Source organism: Callospermophilus lateralis, chromosome 14 (genome assembly GCF_048772815.1).
Source record: "Callospermophilus lateralis isolate mCalLat2 chromosome 14, mCalLat2.hap1, whole genome shotgun sequence".
Classification (NCBI taxonomy): Eukaryota; Metazoa; Chordata; class Mammalia; order Rodentia; family Sciuridae; genus Callospermophilus; species Callospermophilus lateralis.
In genome coordinates, this window is record NC_135318.1 from 107,302,281 (window position 1) to 107,318,553 (window position 16,273).

At 38.3% G+C, this 16,273-nt stretch overlaps 1 pseudogene; it reads left to right on the plus strand.

Moving 5' to 3' along the window:
• Window positions 1-5,375: 5,375 nt before the first annotated feature.
• LOC143380087 (inactive hydroxysteroid dehydrogenase-like protein 1 pseudogene) overlaps window positions 5,376-16,273 on the plus strand; it is a 75,315-nt pseudogene continuing 64,417 nt past the window's right edge.

Sequence of the window (16,273 nt, forward strand, 5' to 3'; positions counted from 1 at the left end):
ATCTGATATAACCTTTTCTGTTCAAAGAGTGACAAGGTGAGGACAGGGGGGGCTAAAGAAAGCTTCAATGACTCTTTTGTGCATTTGAGGAGGAACAGAAGTGGGAACTATCTGCATCCCCTTAAAAGCACCAGGGATTTACCAGAAAAAGAAAGTAGTTCTAACTAATATACCTAGAGGCGCTTCTCTGGTAATTAATGAGCGTAAATCGTAAATCGGTGGGACTGTAGAAAGAACTGAAGTTCATTGTTCTCCTGAAATTCCTTTATTCCTCAACTACCTTCAGACCTTCTGTAGAAAAAAAGAGTGTGCATATTTCTCTCTTTATTCCATTTGTTCAGTTGGGCTTCCATGGAGATCAGTTTATGCAATTTCCCAGCCTATTAACAGACATATTATCTAAATTCTTTCAAATTAGACTCTTAAGTTCTTCCTTCTTCTCAGTGTTGCCTATCAAGAATTTGCCATTTAATTGAACTCCTAGGAGCCATGCAGTAAGACCTTGTTCAGATCACACAGATCACACGCCTGGGTTCGGCAGAGGTCCCCAAGATCTTTGACATCTTCCTCTATCTCTTAAGGGACAATATGAAATCTTGCATCTTCAAAGCATGAGCATTTGGGTTTACTTCAGTATTAATAAGTAGAACATCAATTCTTCTAAGTAAAAGAGAAAGCAGGCCTCTAGTAGGGTCATGTCACCCACCCAGAACCTAAGTAGTCTACTCAGAAGACCAGGCTTTCAGAGGAGTCAGGAGAGAGACAACAGCCAGATCCCATCAAACCAAGATTTCAGCTGCGTCTCCTGCAGGAAAGTTACACTGAAGCAATGGATCTGCTGTTTGTTCCTTCTTTCTACTCTCCTCTGTGTTTTCTGCCTATAAAACTCCCTCCCTCTGTCTGCTTCATCAGAGTTCCTTTGTAGCCTGGTTCAGGAATCTCTATTAAAAGCCACTCTGATCTTTGAACTATTCTTTGACAAGTCCAACTACCCACCTCAGAGTACATTGAAAAAATTCTGCCCTCCAAGTTAAAAAAAAAAAAAAAAAAAAAAAAAAAAGACCCTGTCCCAAAATTTTTAGTTTCATTCCAAAGAGAGACAAAGAGACCTAGTGGGTCAAATTGAGAATGATATGGGAAGTTTAGAGACCCAAACTAGACAGACTGGGGAGAGGAAACAAGAGGAGAAATTAGAGGAAGAAATCGGAAATGAAGGCAAAGACCTTGTAAAGTATCTTTTGAAAATACGCAGGTTAGATTTTATTTTATTCAAGCATAATTTTCAAAAACAGACATCATGACTCACACAAAATGAATACTTACTAAGGATTGCATTTAATACAGCAATGAAGGAAACTCGTAAGATGTTGAAGCAGGTTCTGAAAAGTTAGTGAGATACAGAAGGCAACATGGGGAGGTTGGTGCATGGGGAAGACTGTCGGGAATAGAATGGGATTGGGGGCATATTGGGGAAAAGTAATTTTTTCCTCCACCCTTTGAAGTTCTGGGCTAGCAACCCCTGTAACAAAAGACAAGGGGAAAAAAAAGAATAAGGTTTTTTTGACATGTATATTTAATACACACAGGGGAGAAAACTCAGGGAAAGTGTAGCTCAAAGATGTGGCTTAAATGCTACCTTAGAGAGCATCTTCAACAAAGAATAATACATTTTTAGAGAAGTGAGAACAGAGGAGACTCCAAGGAACACAGACTGGGATGGCCTTTCTCCCAGAAACCCTGGGTGGATACAGGATACTTATGAAACGATTCCTTTGGCACCATCTCCAGCCTGGAAAAGGAGTGAAGGGGTCTCCAGGGGTCAACGTGGGTTCTCCTCACAGGGAGACAGGAGGGACACCTTTGTAAATTCATGTCCTGCCTTTAGTCTCATGGGGGAGGACAGAGCCTTTCCCTAAAACTTCTTTTCAATTGCCGTTGGTTAAAAATAATCCTGATCTCAAAGTGGCGTACCTCACAGTGACATATCCTGCCACCCTCCAGGGTTCAGATAGACTTGGTATTAAATTTCAGCTTGGGACTGGGAGAAAAGACTCCAAGCCATGCTTGGCTTTCTCCTAAAACAGAAAAATGTGTCAAATGACCAAGAAGTAACTATCGTATAGTAAAAAATCCCAGAAACATACAGTGATAGATATGCTCTGAAACAATAGTGATCTTCAATTGTGTAAGTAAACAAAATTAATCAAAATAGGTTATCTTTTAAAATTATAACTAATTAGAACAAATTTAAAAAATGAAATAAAATTTAAGTAGCAAGAGTAAACTATTTCCTTAAAAAAAAAAATGACTCCTCTCTCATGGAAAAAGAAAATCATGCACACTGAACTTGAAGTGTCTTGTTTTGTGAGAAGACACTACTTTATATTCCTTTACCAGTTTCTGGATTGGGTCAAGGCTTATTCTCTAAGTGCCACTGCGCATCAAAGTTTTATAGATCAGAAGTGAAATGAGAATGAGAATTAAAAAATATGTGCAAAGTATACTGAAAATAGATATCTCTCCAAACAAACATCTTGTTCACGGAGCGAATGTAGGTTTTGTTTAAACTATTTGATAAAAATAATACGAATTTGTGAATACAAAGTTAAGCACTAAAGTACTTACTCAGAATGAGGAGGGTAAACACAACAAATTTAAAAATCTCAAAGACCTGAGAAATACCACAAAATTGCAAAGTTGTTCAAATATAATATTTTAGTAATCATCTGTTTGACGTAACTGATAATAGCCATTTCTGGATTTTTCTGACTGCATAGGTCTGATTGCTTCTTCATATGACATTACTTTTGTAACATCATTGATTATAAAGAAAACAAGGCGATCATTTAAAAAAATTTCTATCGAAGAACTGAACTTTTCTTTCTTTTTTTTTTTTTTGAGAGAGAGGGAATTTTTTTTTAATATTTATTTTTCAGTTTTCGGTGGACACAACATCTTTGTTTGTATGTGGTGCTGAGGATCGAACCTGGGCCGCACGTATGCCAGGTGAGTGTGCTACCGCTTGAGCCACATCCCCCGCCCTCCGAGCTTTTCTTTCATTATTAAATCTTTGGCTTTGGAACTCACTATTGTTAATGAGTAGCATATTTAGGATCAGTATCACATTCATAGAGGACATCTTGAGTTTTGTGAAATAGTGATTTGGACACCCTCTGAGCTGAAAACATGTTTAGAGAGCTCCCGGGTGAGCTCCGGGGAGGCCTGAGGACTTGCAGATCCCAGAGGCAGACTCCTGGCTCCCTGCGTCCCAAACCTCCTCGTAGGCTCTGTGCCAGCCTGGGCACTGTGGCACATGGGTTCCTCCCAGGGTGATCTTCCCTTCACAGGGTCTGATGAAGGAACCTGTGCTCCTCTTGGAACCGACTCTCACAGAAAGAGTTGGCATCACACGCACACAGAATGTGCATGCTGACTACAGAAATCCACTGCACAAACCAAGGCTAAGTATCCCCACCACCCTCAGTGACAACTGGACAGCTGCCTTTCTTCCCAAACCACCCCACTGCAAGTGAAGCCTAATGGAAGTCCAGCTGAAGTGGAGCCCTCAGAGACCTTGACCAAATGTCCTAAGATAACTTGGGCAGTTTAGAAAACCCACTGCCAGGGCCGTCCCACAGGCTTTACAAGAACCTGGGCCATAAAACATTAGCTGCTTCCCTTCATGCTAAATGTGCCTCTGCCCATTCCTAACATAGAAGGAGTATTTTAAGGTATTTAACGAAAAGTACCTTTCTACTAAATTGTAATATATCTGTTTCCATAGAAGAATATTGTTATTTTATAAATTTCTTCTGCCAATGTAATTCATAGTGAGATTATCTATAAATACTGATGTATGAAGGTAAAATGTAGTTTGGGGACAGATCCGACTAATTCCGTGTGCATATGTGTGTGTATGTGTGCACAACAATTATGTAATATAGTCCCTGACTTACAATGGTTTGACAAGATTTTTCTGCTTTATGAAAGTGTATATATTTAGTAGAAACTATGCTTAGAATTTTTATCTTTTTCTAGGCTAAAACTATGTGGTCCAGTGGTCCCTCACGATGCTGGACAGTGGCAGTGAGACATGGCCGGTAATCAGGCATGTGATCAAGGGCACACAATCCTCCAGAGAAGGCGGTGCTGCTGAGCTGTGAGAGTTGGATGGTCAGGTGTATTAAACGCATTTCACCTTATACTATTTTCAATTTAGGTTTATCGAGATTTAATCCCATCATCCCTTAAGACTCAATCTAGGTGCAGTAGAATTTACTACTTAACAAAATGAAAGAAACAGTTGATAAATACAAAAACATGGATGATTCTTAAAATAATTACGCTGAGTGGAAGAGGCGAGGCAAAAGCATTGCACGTTCTATGATTCTTTTTATGTGAAACTGTAGAACATACAAACCGCAGTCACAGAAAACAGATTAGTGGTTGCCTGGGAGCCTGGGGAAGGTTTACAAATGAGCAAGATGATGAGTTGAGATGCTAAAACCATTACCTTTGGGTGTGACAGATACATTCACTATCCTGGCTGTGGGGATGGCTCCTCAGATTTATGCAGGTGTCAAAATTGATTAAATTGTCCACTTTAAATATATGGAGTTTTTATATGTCAATTATGCCTCTATAAATCCACTTTAAAAGTATTAGGACCACTTGCTAAGGGAGGAGAGCATTCTACACTGTGGATACTGCAGACCTGGGTGCCATGCACCAGAAGGACCCAGGGACATGCTAGGACAGCATGCCGAGGTGCTGGTTCAGGGGGACTGACTACCAGCCTACATAAGTGGGAGTGTACTGGGACAGGGTGCTCTACTGTGACACAGGATTTAACATCCTGGCAAGTACCCCAGGGAAAAGACCTAAGACACCACTCTTGGAAGCTTGGCAAAAGCAACAGCCCACCTTAAAGAGGGACCATGGTGGTACGTGAAGGAAAGAACTGAAACACTCTGTGAACCAGGCATGCTACCAAGGACCCACTCTGTTAGTTCAGGAAACCTTCCAGAGGACTTCCTTCCTGACAGTTGTCAGAGAAACAAGAAGGAAATGCAGGTTAACGAGGACCAGCATTGCTGAGATTCTCGGTGGCAGCTGACCTTGCAGGACAAGAGAGAAGATGGGGGATGCTAGACAGAGCTGGACTCCCCGGAGCAACGGAGACCACGAGGTTCTTCCTGTCTTCCTACCTTCCTTTGCCTATTTGTAAATAGGCAGATATTAGTGCCCCGTGATAAGGACTTGGATGTCCAAAGCTTGGATTTCAGGAGTGAAGGGTTGATTTATCATTTAGGTCTCGAGGTAAGACGTCTGGATCAGCAGCTTCTGACTTCAATATACATGTGCACACATCCGAGATGACCTCGGGACACCTGCAGCACGAAGCCCACACTTTACCACAAAGCGCCTTCTCTATCGTAGATTCTGAGTGGACAGATATGGGTAGGATGAAATCAGCAGGAGAACAGTGTGAGTCTCGGTGAGGCCAGTTTTTCGTTATAGCAATTGCCTTGGTGCTCGGCTCAGATGTGCTGTGGGTGTTGGCTGCTGGCAGCTCTGAGACGCCTCTTCTCCAGGGAATCGTCTTCTGCTAACCAGGAGACACCACATGGAGGACATTCCTCTCCCCTTCCCCAGACCTAAGGGAACCAAGAAAGGACTGACTGGCAAAGAGATCTAAAGTTTCCTTGCCTTAAATCTGGGTCAGTTCTGCGGTGCCGTTTGTGAGATCAGATGGAAATTCATCTCCAGCTCAGAGAGTGCTTCCCCCACTCTCCTCTGAGAATCATGCTTAGTCTGGCTTGGTCTCTGTTTCTAAAAAATGTGATGTGGGGCTGGGGATGTGGCTCAAGCCGTAGCGCGCTCGCCTGGCATGCGCGCGGCCCGGGTTCGATCCTCAGCACCACATACAAACAAAGATGTTGTGTCCGCCAAATACTAAAAAAAATAAATAAATAAAAATTAAATTAAATTTAAAACAATGTGATGTAAGACAAGTGCAGTCCTGCATTTCAGCTGTCTACTGTCTCTGCCAATCCATGTAAAGAAGGGTTATAGGATCTAATGTGTGTGATAAAATGCTGAACATCAAATATCAAATTGTGAAGCACCAAGCCAAAAAGTAATAGTATTAGTAGTTTATTCAACATCAAAACTTCCATTCTGTGATACATCAGGAAAACAATAAGCTATAAGAAAATGCTATTTTCATTGGTGGTAATATGGCTTCACAAACATGTGGGGAAAATCATTAGTGCTTAAAAATCCATTCACAGACCAAAGTTGTTTTGCAAATGCTAAGTTTCTTAGTCCATTTTCTAGTGCTATAACAAAACACCTGAAGCTGGGTGATATATAAAGGAAAAGGTTTAGCCCACAGTTCTGGAGGTTGAAAGTTCAAGATCAGGCCCCTTCAATTTAGCCACTAGTGAGAACATCATGGTGGATGGCATCACAGGACAAGTGAATATGAGAGAGAAAGATCATATGGCAAGCAGGACATCCGAGAGATTGAGTCTTATCCTTTTATAAAAACTTGTTCTCCGAAAAAGCTATGACTATGGAAGACCAGACCCAATTCTTCCCGGGCAGTGACCTACAGTGACTTAACTCCTATCCACTAAGCCCTGCTTGTTAAACATTCTTCCTAAAATCTCCTTGTTGAGGACCAGGCTTCCTACACATGAAACCCTGGGGGGCGCACTTCAGCATATCTAAACCAGGAAGCAAGTGAAAGTCTAAGATAACAGCAGGAAACTCGTCATCTCTGGCTCTCAGTTCCTCCCACGGGAACAAAAAGACTATTGACTTGTCATGTGGAGAGCTCTGCCATGGGTGTTGGCTACTCATCAGTCAAGTGTACGTAAAATCGGGGTGTCTCTAGGTACCCAGGCCTCACAGAGCCTGTCATTTCTATGTTATTCAAAATATTATTTTTCAAACAACTTACTTTTGAAAAACAAAAAACGAGACATGGAAAATTCCCAATTTTGATATACTTGGACAAAGTACTTTGCATATGATTCTACACACTTTCATGGTAAATCTGCTGAAGGCTTATAATGATCCCTAAAAAGTCAATTCATCTTTTGCCTTTCCTAAAAAAGTGAAAGTTAAGCATGTTGAAAACTCTGGAGAAGCCTGGGATTGAAGAGACTCACCTCAACGTCGTAAAGGCCATTTATGGAAACCCAAGGCCAACATCTTACTGAGTAGAGAAAACTAAACACATGTCCTCTAAAATCAGTCACAAGACGAGACTGCCCATTTTCACCATTTCTGTTCAATAGAGTCTTTGAAACATTAAGCAGCGTGATCCCACAAGAAAAGGAGATCACAGGGGTACAAATAGGAAAAGAAGAAGTCAAACTGTCTCTGGTAGATACGACATGACCCTATTTCCAGAAGACCCTAAACCCTACACCAGAAAACTTCTAAAGCTTCTAAATGAGTTCTGCAAAGTATCAAAATAACAAGAGCAACACCCATAATCAATACCTTTCCTATTCCCCAGCAATGATTCAGAAGAAATCAAGAAAATCATCCCATTCACAATAACCTCAAATGGAAAAAAAATTAAATATTGGGAATTAATCTAATCAAGTTGGTAAAAAGAGCTCTTCAAGAAAAATTATATATATATAAACTGAAGATTGAGATTGATGACAACCTTAGAAGAAGAGTCATCCCATCTTCTTGGATAGGCAAAACTAATAATGACAAAGTGGCAGTACTTCCAAAATCAACATACAGATTCAATATGATTCCCATCAAAACACCAATGACGTTATTTATAGAATTAGAAAACAAACAATTTTTAAATTATTTGGAAGAAGAAGAGACCTGAAACAGCTAAAGAAATACTAAGCAAGAAAATGAAACATAAAACATAAGAATACCTGATCTGAAATCATACTAAAGAACTGTAGTATCAAAAACCAGCGTGGTGTTGGCATCAAAACAGGCATGAAGACCAGTGGAATAGAATGGAATGGAATGGAATGGAATGGAATGGAATGGAATGGAATGGAATGGAATAGAGTGGAATGGAATGGAATGGAATGGAATGGAATGGAATGGAATGGAATGGAATAGAGTGGAATGGAATGGAATGGAATGGAATGGAATGGAATGGAATGGAATGGAATAGAAGGCAGAGAGTCAAACCCACCTAGCCACAGCCATCTGACACTTGACAAAGATGCCAAAAATCTATTTGTAAGAAAAGACCACCTTTGTAACAAATTGTTCTGGGAAAGCTGGAAAGATAGATGTACAAAAATGAAACTGGACCTGTAGTTCTCATCTGGTACAAATGCAAATCAAAATGGATCAAAGACTTAGGAATTAGACCAAAAATTTTAAGCGACTAGAAGCAAACATAGAGTCGACATTCTGTCATAAACATGCAGGTGACCAATTTCCTTAATGAGACTCCCAGAGCACAAGAAATCAGACCAAGAACCAGTAAGTGAGAGGCCATCAAACTAAATAGCGACTACATAGCAAAGGAGATGATCGAAAGCATGAAGAGGGGGCCGACAGAATTGGAGAAGATCTTGGTCAGCTCTTCTTCCACTAGGGGATTAATATGCAAAATATATAAAGAGCTCAAAAATCTTAACACCAAAACAAACAAGAACCCAAATAACCCAGTCAACAAGTGGGAACTATAGCTAAATAGAAACTTCTCCAAAGAACAAACACAAATGGCCCACAAATATATGAAAAAAAAAATTCAACATCTCTAGTAATCAGGGAAATGATTATGAAAATGACAGATTTATCTCTGGTCAGCATGGCAATCATGAAGAATGGAAATAATAGTAAAAGTTGGCAAGTTATGGGGCGGGGAAGATAGACTTCTACATTATTTGGGGGACTGAAGACTAGTATAACCAGTCTGGAAAGCAGTATAGAGAGTCCTCAAAAAAACAGAGATGGAACAACATATGATCCAGTTATCCTACTCCTTGGTATTTTCCCCAAAGATCTAAAATTGGCTACTAGAGTGATACAGCTCCTCAATGTTTATAGCAGCACAATTCAAAATAGCTAAATCATGGAATCAAACTAGATACACATCAATAAATCAATGGATTTTGAAATTGTGATATGTATGTATGTATATACATATATATCAAATGTATCCATGTCATGAAGTTCCAACATACATACATACACACACACACACACACACACACATACACACACACACACACACACACACACACACACACACACACACACATATATAATGAAGTTCTACTCAGCCATGAAAAAGAATGAGATAATGACATTGCCAGTAAAGGGGTGGAAATGGAGAATACCATGCTAAGGGAAATAAGCCAAACTAAGAAAGTAAAAGGTCAAATGTTCTCTCTCACATTTGGAAGCTAGAGTAAAATAAAGAAAAAGGGGAGGAAAAGGTTATCATAGAGAAGGGGCAATCGGTAATGAAGAAGGAGATTGAGGGGCAGATTGGAGGGATGGGAAAGGTCAGGCAATGTGGAATGAATTCTTTTTTGTTTTTGTGTTTCTTTTTCTGTATACAAGATGGTATTTTGACATATAATGCATACATGGAGCATAATTTATTCTTATTAGGATCCCATTCTTGAACTTGTACATGATGTGGAGTTTCACTAGTTGTATATTCATGTATGAAAAAAAGAAAGTTATGTCAGATTCATCCTACTATCTTTCCCATTCCCGTTTTCCTTCTCTTTCCCTCATTGCCCTTTGTCTAATCTAATGAACTTCTATTGTATCCTCCACCCCACCCCCGCATTATTGTGTATTAGTATTCACCATAAGAGAGAAATTTGGCTTTTGTTTTTTGGGATAGGATTATTTCCCTTAGCATAAAAGTCTCAAGTTCCAACATTTACCAGCAAATGCCATACATTCATTTTTCATGGCTGAGTAATATTCCTGTGTGTGTGTGTGTGTGTGTGCACGCGCGTGCTCTCACTCACACATGTGTATTGCATTGTCTTTATCCATTCATCTGTTGAAGGGCTCCTAGGTTGATTCCATAGTTTAGCTATTGTGAATTGAGCTGCTATAAACATTGATGTGGCTGCATGACTATGGTATGCTGATTTTAAGTCCCTTGGGTATATATTGAGAAGTGGGATAACTGGGTCAAATGGTGGGTCTATTCCAAGTTTTCTGAGGAATCTCCATACTGCTTTCCAGAGTGGTTGCACAAATTTGCAGTTCTACCAGCAGTGTAGAAGTCTACCTTTTCCCCTCACATCCTCCTCAACATTTATTATTAGTTGTATTCTTTATAATTGCCATTCTGACTGGAGTGAAAGAAAATCTCAGTGTAGTTTTAATTTGCATTTCTATAATTTATGGGGATGTTGAACATTTCTTCATATATTTATTGATCATTTGTATTTCTTCTAAGAAATATCAGTTCAGTTCCTTTGCCCAATTATTGATTAGGTTATTTGAGTTTTTGGAGTTAAATTTTTTGTGTACTTCTATCCTTAAGATTTATGCTATACCTGAGGTTCAGGGAGCAAAGATTTTCTCGATTCTCTCGGGTCTCTGTTCACATTCTTGATTCTTTCCTTTGCTGTGGAGAAAATTTTCAGCTGGATACTGTCCCTTTTATTGATTCTTGATTTTACTTCTTGCACTTTCCAAGTTATGTTGAGGAATTTGTTAGAGATTTGGGATGACATTTTATTCTAGTAAGTGTAAGGTCTCTGTTCTAATGCCTATGTCCTTGATCTATTCTAAGTTGAATTTTGTGCACAGTAAGAGATAGACATTTAATTTTTTTCTGTTACATATGGATTTCCATTTTTTCCTAGCACCAACTGTTGAATAAGCTATCTTTTCTCCAATATATGTTTAAGGCACCTTCTCAAATATGAGGTAACTGTATTTATGTGAGTTTGTCTATGTGTCTTCTAATCTGTTGCATTGCTTTTCATGCCTGTTTTTGTGCAAAAACCATGCTGTTTTTGTTACTATAGCTCTGTAGTATAATTTAGGGTCTGGTATTGAGATACCTCCTGAGTCAATTTCCTTGCTAAAGACTGTCTTGGCTATTCTGAATCTTTTAGTTTTCCACATGAATTTTTTGATGGATTTTTCTATTTCTATGAAGAACATCATTTGAAATTTAATAGGAATTGCCTTAAATGTGTATAGTGCTTTTGGCAGTATGACCATTTTGACAATATTAATTCTACCTATCCATCTTCTAATGTCTTCAATTTATTTCCTTGGTGTTCGGTAGTTCTCATTGTAGAGGTCTCTCACATCTTTTGTTACATTGATTTACAAGTATTTTATTTTATTTTTAAGGTTACTGTGAATGATATAGTTTTTCTAACTTCTCTTTCAAATGATTCATCATAGGTGAACAGGAATGAAGTTGCTTTATTGGTGTAAATTTTATATTCTACTACTTTGTTGAATTTGTTTATGAGTTCTAGAAAGTTTCCGGTGGAGTTTTTGGGGTCTTCTAAGGATAGAATAATGTCATCAGCAAATAAAGGTAGTTTGAGCTCTTCTTTTCCTATTCATATCCCTTTAATTTTTTTTTCTTTTGTCTAATCACTCTGGCTGGAGTTACATGGACTGTGTTGAACAGACAAGGTCAAAGAGGGCATCCCTGTCTTGGTCCAGCTTTTAGAGGGAATGCTTTCAGTTTTTCTCCGTTTAGAATGATGTTGGCCTGGGCCTTAGAGTATATAACTTTTATAAGGTTGAAGGTTTTCCTATTATATCTACTTTTTCTAGTGCTTTGAGCATTCATGGATGTTGAAGTTCATCAAATGATTTTTCTTCATCTACTGATATAATCATGTGATTGTCATCTTTAAGTCCATTGATGTGATGAATTACATTTGTTGGTTTCTGAATGTTGAACCAACTTTGCATCCCTGGGATGAGCCCCATTTGATCATGGTGCACTATCTTTTCAATAAGTTTTTGGACATATTGGGCCAGTATTCGCTTAAGAATTTTTGCATCTATGTTCTTTCCAGGGATGTTGGTGTGAAGCTTTCTCTCCTTGATGTGTCTTTGTCTGGTTTTGGTATATGGTGACATTAGTTTCATAGGATGAGTTTGGAAGGTTCTTTCCTTTATTATTTCATGGAATAATTTGAGAAGTATTAGTGTTAGTTCTTCTTTGAAGGTTTGGTAGAACTCTGCTGAGAATCCATATGGCCATGGACTTTCCTTTGTTGATAGGCTTTTAGTGCTCGAAATTGATCTATTTAAACTTTCTATGTCCTCTTAATTCATTCAGGTATGTAATATGGCTCTAGAAACTTGTTAATGTCTTTAAAATATTCTACCTTATTGGATTATAGATTTTCAAAATAGTTTCTGATTATCATCTGTATTTCAGTTGTGTCCATGGTGATATTTCCTTTTTCATCATGAATTTTAGTAGTTTAGATTCATTCTCTCTCTCCCTTTCTCTCTCTCTCTCTCTCTCTCTCTCTCTCTCATTATCTTAGTGAAAGGTTTATCAATTTGATTGATTGTTTCAAAGGACCAACTTTTTGTTTCATTTATTTTTAAAATGCTTGTTTGTTTGTTTCAATTTCATTAACTTTGGCTCTGAATGTAATTGTTTTCTGTCTTCTGCTTTGGTTTTGTTTTGTCTTGTTTCTGGGGCTTTGAGATATAATGTTAGGTTATCTATTTTGTGTCTTTCTATTCTTTTAATAAATGAGCTCAATGCAATAAACTTTCTTCTTAGAGCTGCCTTTATGGTGTCCCAGAGATTTGGATATGTGTGTCACTACCCTCATTTACCTCCAAGTACATTTTTATTTCATCCATGACTTCTGCACTTATCCATTCATCATTCAATAGCACAGAATGAATTCTTAAAATATCATGTTATGTTTCTATGTAAGTAGAGGAAGGAAAATAGGGGAAGGAAGGAGAAGCAAAAAGAGGGAGAACAAAAATTTTGAACTGAATTTGAATTCTGTGCATGTATGAGTTTGTCAGGATGAACCCAACTACTATGCTATACAGCTCTAATTTAAAAAAAGAGAGAGAGAAATTAGAGATGAACTAAATATCCAGTCAAATGGTTTATTTAATAAATTATGACAATTTTTTAAAGCAAGGTTCACACATACATTTCTGGTGGGACTGCAAACTGGTGCAACCACTTTGGAAAGCAATATGGAGAGTCCTCAGAAAACTAGGAATGGAACTACCATTTGAAACACTTATTCTATTCTTAGGTATATACCCAAAGTACTTAAAAAGAGAATACTACAGTGATGCAGCCATGTCAATGTTTATAGCCACTCAATTCATAATATTTTAACTGTGGAACCAACCTAGATGCCCTTCAACAGATGAATGGATAAAGAAAATGTGGTATATATACACAATGGAATATTCCCAGCCATAAAAAAAAGAATGACTTTGACATTTTCCAGAAAATGGATGGATCTGAAGACAATTATGCAACGCAAACTAATCCAATCCCCAAAAACCAAAGGTCGAATGATTTCTTATATGCTAACACTAACATACAACAAGGTGGGGGAGGAGAAAAATAGATGTTCAGTAGATTAGCCAAGGTTAATGAAGGGAAAGGATCTGGAAGGAGACTAGGAAAGACAGTGGAATGAATCTGACTTAACCTTCCTATTTACGTATATAAATACATCACTGTGAATCTCTATATCATGTGCAACCAGGAGACCAGGATCCTAATTAGAATAAGATATAATCCATGTTTGTATAAATGTGTCAAAATATACTCTTTGTCATATATATCTAAAAAAAAGTTAAAAATTTAAAAAAAGAAATACAATCACTTCTATAAAACTTTCTTAAAATATTAGAAGATATTCAATATTTAAAACATCTTTGGGATGTGGCTCAAGCGGTAGCGTGCTCGCCTGGCGTGCATGCAGCCCGGGTTCGATCCTCAGCACCACATACAAAACAAAGATGTTGTGCCTGCCGAAAACTAAAAATAAATAAATAAATAAATAAATATATATATATTAAAAAGAAAAAATTCTCTCTCTCTCTCTCTCTCTCTCTTTCTCTCTTAAAAAAAAAACATCTTTTATTTCACATAAAAGCCCTTCTTTCCTTCAATATGTTCAAATAAATCTTCTTTCTGTAGTTGAATTAAAACTTAAAGTTATTTTTGAAACCTTGTTAGAATAAAGGATATAGCGTAACTGCTCAGGGAATTGTTAGGAAGTCATTTCATAAAATGTTTGCAATGATAACAAACCCGGACTGGAATTGAAGCCGTAGAAAGAAGCAAAAAGAGAAAACAGAAAGCTCTACAGGCCCCTAAAATTAATTGGTGATTTGGGTAATAAAAAAGATTATTAATGGGTGATACTTGGAAGAATGTTATATTTAGAGAGAAACTTTCAGAACTAGGTTAATAGGACTCTGAAACCATTGTACTAGTCAGCATTCACAGACCTGCCCTAGTTAGCCTGAGGAAAGCGAGTGTCTGAGGAAAATCCTACTTTGGTGTAGGATAGAGTTTTTGTTGCTGAGGGTAAGTCTCATATCTCCACCCAGCCACATTTATGAGTAAGTCAGATAGCTTAACAGAGATGATCTGATTTTAAAGACATCTGAGAATCATGGAATCAGATACACAAGGTGATAAAACTGGGTGAAACCATTCCAGAGTGGAGAGGGCCTCCCAGGAAAGCTCTGAGAGAAGGGCGGATAGTTGTGTACTCATCCAGAGGTGTTCCCAGATCACCATCGTGAATTGCGAATTGAGTTTGACTCTAAAATAACCCAGGCTAATTTTTTTTTTTTTTTAGTAAAAAATTAATCAGTCAACCTGTGCCTAGAGGAGGAAAAAGTAGGCCCAAATCCTCATCACATTGGATTAGGCCCCGACTTCCTTAACAAGACTCCCAAAAAGCAAAAAAATAAAATCAAGAATCAATAAATGGGATGGATTCAAACTAAAAAGCTTCTTCTCAGCAAAAGAAACGATCAATCAGGTGAAGAGAGAGCCTGCATTTTGGGAACAGATGTTTGCCACATGCACGTCAGATAGAGCAATAATCTCCAGGATATATAAAGAACACACAAGAAAACTAAACACCAAAAAAACACAAATAATCCAATCAATAAATGGGTTAAGGCAATGAACAGACACTACTCAAAATAAGATATACAACTGATCAACAAATATATAAAAAAATTCAACATCTCTAGTAATTAGAGAATGCAAATCCAAACTGCTCTAAGATTTCATCTCATGCCAGTCAGAAGGGCAGTTACCAAGAATACAAACAATAAGTGTTGCTGAGGATATGGGGGAAAAGACATGCTCTTACATTGCTGGTGGGACTGCAAATTGCTGCAACCAATCTGGAAATCACTATGGAGATTCCTTAGAAAACTTGGACTGGAATCACTATTTGACCCAACTACCCCACTCCTCGGCCTATACCCAAAGGACTTAAAGTCAGCATTCTACAGGGACACAGCCACATCAATGTTTATAGCCACTCAATTCACAATGGCTAAACTGTGGAAGCAACCTAGATGCCCTTCAATAGATGGATGGATAAAAAAAACCTGTGGTATGTATATACAATGAAATATTACTTGGCATTAAAAGAGAATAAAATTATGTCATTCGCTGAAAAATGGATGAATTTGGAGAATAGCACAATAAGCAAAGTAAGCCAATCCCCAAAAAACCAAAGGCCAAATGTTCTTTCTGATAAGTAGATGCTGATCCATAACAGGGTGGAAGAGCATGGGAGAAATGGAGGAACTCTGACTGGGCAAAGGGTATGGAGGGGGTATGGAGGGGGCGTGCAGGCATGAGAGATGGTGGAATGAGGTGCACATCATCACTCTAGGAACATGTATGACTGCACACATGGGTAACGCTTCATCATGTACAACCCGAGAAATGAAAAGTTGTGCCTCAATTGTGTGCGATGAGTCAAAATGCGTTCTGCTGTCATATATACCTAATTAGAATGAAGAAACAAATTTTAAAAATTAATTAGTCAAATGGAACTGGAGGAAAAAAGGATCAACCTCAAATATCTGTCCTGTCTGGTGCACAAGACATTTTCTGAGCCCTGTGTCTGTGAAGGGTGTTAGATTAATGGCGTGACGTCTTCTCATGGCAGGCAGATGCCACGGGCATTCTCAGTGTGAGGCTCCCACCCGCCCAGTTCATCAAACGTCATTCTTGGTGCTGCTGTAAAGGGCTTTGCCTGGGGAATTAAAGAGAACA